Source organism: Cebus imitator, unplaced genomic scaffold (genome assembly GCF_001604975.1).
Source record: "Cebus imitator isolate Cc_AM_T3 unplaced genomic scaffold, Cebus_imitator-1.0 Scaffold814, whole genome shotgun sequence".
Lineage (NCBI taxonomy): Eukaryota > Metazoa > Chordata > Mammalia > Primates > Cebidae > Cebus > Cebus imitator.
The window spans coordinates 13203-17846 of NW_016108129.1; the positions used below are offsets into that span (position 1 = coordinate 13203).

The window sequence follows — 4644 nt, forward strand, 5'->3', positions numbered from 1 at the left end:
TAAAATGCAATAAAAAAAAATCAAAAAATATACAGAATTTTAAAATGGGCTTTCTGCATAAAAGCAACCCTTAGATTACAATATATGAAACCAAATATTAAAAAAAAAAAGAAAGAGAGGGAAGACACTTCTCAATGGAACTTAGGTGAAGACCTCTTTTCTCATTTCAGTTCCTAAGGGGTTTCCCCAGTGCCCCTAAGATACTGGTTTTGGTGGCTGGACCCTGCTGAGTAATTTCGTAGTTCTGCAGTGGGGATAAAGGAGGTGGGTCTAAATGCATTTCAGAGTGTGGGCTCCTTTTCTCTCCCAGACAGACACATTGGGACAGAAATACGTTTTTGATGGTCCTGATTTTGGCGAAAAAGGATTCAAGAGGATAGAAACGCTCTTCAGTATGTTGTTCCTGAGAAATTCACACTACAACATGTTTACTACACTTGACTTTGAGTAATACAATATATATGTGTGTTTTCATCTTGTAATAGCTACATTTTATATTCCGGACTCTGCCCCAGTTCAGCTCACACCCTGGCTTTGTTACTGTCTACAGGAACTTGCCTCTCCGTAGATTTCAGACTTGATGTTTATCTTAAAACTTCTAGTATTTAAAGTATTTTTTTAATTAGGAAAATTCCCTTTTCTGTGTTTATCTATTATTGTTGATGTTGTTGTTGTAAAAACAAAAAAAGTAAAATATATTCCTCATCTATGTACATTTCAAAGGTGACTTGCAGATTTTTCTTTTGTTAAGTGCCAGAGTAATAAAAGAATGTTAATATTGTTAAGCTGCTTAGTAGAAAAACAAATTACAGTAAATTTGTTTGCTGGAATACTACCCATCATTTATAACAAATAAATGCCAAACAAATAAGGATATATAGTATGTTCTTTCATTTTTATACATTTTGGTAAATAAAAATATGTCTAAAGTAATATAATAAAGAGTAGTAGTTGCCTGGGGAAATGGTGGAGGAAGGGAAGGGGAAACGAGCAGCAATATAGCAGAACAAGAGGAAATGTGGAGAAGAATTCACTTGTCCACTTTCTTGATAATGCTGGCAGTTACATCATGTTTATTCATTGTACATTTTAAATATGGAAAATTTATTATCTTTCAATTAAGCCTCATAAAATGTATTACAAGAAAACAAATGGAAACTTAGACAAGGAAGGAGTAATAGAAAGATAGAAAAAATATGTTAAATGTCAGAGCTACTTGAAAATTAATGTGCCTGGACCTTAGTTCTCCTCATATTTTCAGGAGAGTGCTGGAGTGAGGCAATATCACACATGGTCTTATCACAGAATCTGGGTTCTGAAAACCACGCTAGAAACATCCAGCTTTGTCCTGGAGTTGGTTTAGGGAGCAGGCAGAGCCAGTGATGAGGAGCACAGGGCCAGATACCGGGGTCCACTCATCCCAGACATGAGCTCCTAGATGCATACAGAGCCCCTCCATGTGTGGATTCACTTCCACATCTGTAAATGGAGAAAATATTGAATGCTACTGAACATAATTTACAGAAATATTTAAACATTAGATAGGGTGATCAGGGCAAAGTGTTTATCAAGCACAATTTCATAATGAGTCAGCATATGTTTTGAATACCATCATTGTCAGCGAACTTCTGCAGGGCACTGTCTTCTTATCTGGGCACAGCCTCCCCCTCATGCGTCCCACCCTAGAGCTTGCTATGTAGTAGGAGACATGCAAATAGGGTCCCCCGGTACTGATGAAAGCCAGCTCAGCCCTGACCCTGCAGCTCTGAGAGAGGAGCCTTAGCCCTGGGGTTCCAAGGCATTTCCACCTGCTGATCAGCACTGAGCACAGAGGACTCAGCATAGAGTGGGGGCTGAGCTGGGTTTTCCTTGTTGCTATTTTAGAAGGTGATTCATGGAAAACTAGAGAGACTGAGTGTGTGTGGACATGAGTGAGAGAAACAGTGCATATGTTTGGCAGTTTTTGACCAGGATGTCTCTGTGTTTGCAGGTGTCCAGTGTGAGGTGCAGCTGGTGGAGTCTGGGGGAGGCTTGGTTCAGCCTGGGGGGTCCCTGAGACTCTCCTGTGCAGCCTCTGGATTCACCTTCAGTGACTACAACATGGACTGGGTCCGCCAGGCTCCAGGGAAGGGACTGGAGTGGGTTTCAGCTATTAGTAGTAGCGGAGGTAGCACATGCTAGGCAGACTCCGTGAAGGGCTGATTCACCATCTCCAGAGACAACGCCAAGAACTCGCTGTATCTGCAGATGAGCAGCCTGAGAGCCGAGGACACGGCCGTGTATTACTGTGTGCGAGACACAGTGAGGGGAGGCCCCTGTGAGCCCGGACACAAACCTCCTGCAGGGGCCCCGAGACCACCAGGGGCGCCCGAACATTGTGCACGGGGCTGTCTCGGGTCAGGTGCAGGTGCTGCTAAGGGCTGGCTTCCTGTCATCGCCTGGGGCTGCCTCGTTGTCACATTTCCCCAGGGAATCTCCCAGATTTATAATTCTGTACTAACATCTGATGCCTCTACAGGTAAAACTTTTTTTTCTCCTTTGTGTTTCTTTTTGTAACAGAAGTACAAATCCTCACATCACAGTTTCAATTCCACAGTGTCACTTTGGGAGCAGAAATAATCCTTTCGTGGTCCACAGAATGACAGTCCTGAGGAATCCCTGGGAAACCTGGGAAGTGTTTTCCAGTTGGACTCAGGGCAGAGACCTCCATGGGAATCTTTGACCAGAACAGGCTTTGAGTTCCGATGGGAGCCAAGAGACAAGCTCACTCAGGGTCAGGGTCCTAAAAACCTGATAGTTTCATAGCTTTTCTCCCTCGTCTTGTAAAACGGTGCACACCTGACTCAGACTGATTCAGTTGACCCTCTTTCTGCTAATCAATTTTGTTCTCTGTACACTGGATTCTGACAGTTCCCTTTCTTCTTCTCTTCCCTGAAAACAGAGGATGTGTTCTGTAGTCAAAATCCCAGGGCTCAGGTCTGCAGGACCTGGGTAGGCTGAGGGACTTTCTCACTCCCTGTTGCCTGGATGCTCCTGTTGTCTTCTGTGCATGGAGGTATTTGAGAAATGAAGTGGACATTAGCCATGAAGTGAATAATATTAGTATTAACATTATTAATAATAATATATAAGAGGGTGTGCTTGGTCTTCAATTTTTAGCAATTCTGAGAAGCCAAGAACACCTCCATCTCCTCTTCCCTTCTCTGCAACACACCTGAGAACAGCTTTCTCATAGGAATGTCTTGTGTTTAACAAATAAGAGTCCCTGTTTCAGGTTTGAGTGCCCGGGTGCACCTACTGGATCCAGCCCAGGACTGGAGATACTTTCCAGAACACAACATCACCTGAGACATGACCACTCACACTGTTTTACTTTCACAATTTCAGCTTCCTGAAAAGAAAACTGAAATTGCTGAGACTTTTTTATAAGTGTTGTGCCATATCGTTTCTCGGTTGTCTTGCCTGTTTATGTCAGATGTGCCACATATACGTAATAAGATCAGTTGTCTGCCTCTAGTAACACATCAAAGGTGAATCTTGATTTTACTTTTGGTTTATGTTCCAACATGTAGATTATAAAATTCATCACCCTCATTTTTATGTCAAAGAAATCTGCATAATCTGAATGTCAATACTTTTTAGAATCTATTAAATAACTGAAATTGCAAGAAAAATTACCCACTCCAAAACCTGGAGAGATGGGCATGTCCAGAATGGCAGCTGACACTTGCTTAAATGGAATAGAAGCTGCATAAGCCACACACTGTTGAGGGCCCTTACATGGTAAGCATTACAGATGTCTGAAAGACAGATGTGGACTCGGTAAATGTGACAGTTCCAGAGAGGCTTATACGTCTAAGTTTTCTGGACTTTCTCTTCAGAAACATCCAGATTTTTAAAAGTACAACCCAAATACATTACCTGTGGGTCAGAATGGGAGATGATTGATTACTGAGAAATATACCAGGAGCCTTCTTCAAAATCTTCTACAGGAAAGAACTTTTCCAGAACCTTATCCTATGTGAAGGAAGGCAAATCTCCCATTCCAGATTTCTCTCCCATTCTTCCATTATTATACAAATGAGTAAAATGCCAAAAAATAAAGAACATCAACATAATTAAGAAATTGCATCAACTAATGGGCAAAACAGCCAGCTAACATTAAATGACAGTGTCAAACTCACATATATTGTTATTAATTCTAAATTTAAATCGACTAAATCCCCCAATCCAAAGACACAGGCAAAAAAAGCCAAGACCCATTGGTATGCTACATCCAGATCCATCTCACATGCAAGGATACGCAAAGACTCAAAACAGAGGGATGGAGAAAAATTCACCAACCAAATGGAGAGCAAAAATATATAAATAGAAAGCAGGAGCTGCAATTTTTGCTGATAAAATAGACTTCAAAGCAACAAAGATCAAAAGAAACAAAGAAGGATATTACATAAAAATAAAAGGATCAATGTAACAAGAAGAGCTAAAGATCCTAAATATATATGCACCCAATACAGAAATACCCAGATATATAAGACTTATAAAGAGACTTGGACTCCCACACAATAATAATGGGAGACTTACAGATCAATGAGACAGAAAGTTAACATCGATATTCAGGACTTGAACTCAGATCCGGAACAA

At 41.1% G+C, this 4644-nt stretch overlaps 1 long non-coding RNA gene across 1 annotated transcript in view; it reads left to right on the forward strand.

The window, feature by feature from the left end:
• The first annotated feature begins 1767 nt into the window (after positions 1–1767).
• The window catches only part of LOC119469759, a 10470-nt gene continuing 7593 nt past the window's right edge, over positions 1768–4644 (forward strand). Inside the window, exons 1-2 of the long non-coding RNA XR_005198605.1 lie at positions 1768–1887; positions 1991–2301. This is a non-coding gene — a long non-coding RNA (uncharacterized LOC119469759). The remainder of the gene's footprint in view (positions 1888–1990; positions 2302–4644) is intronic.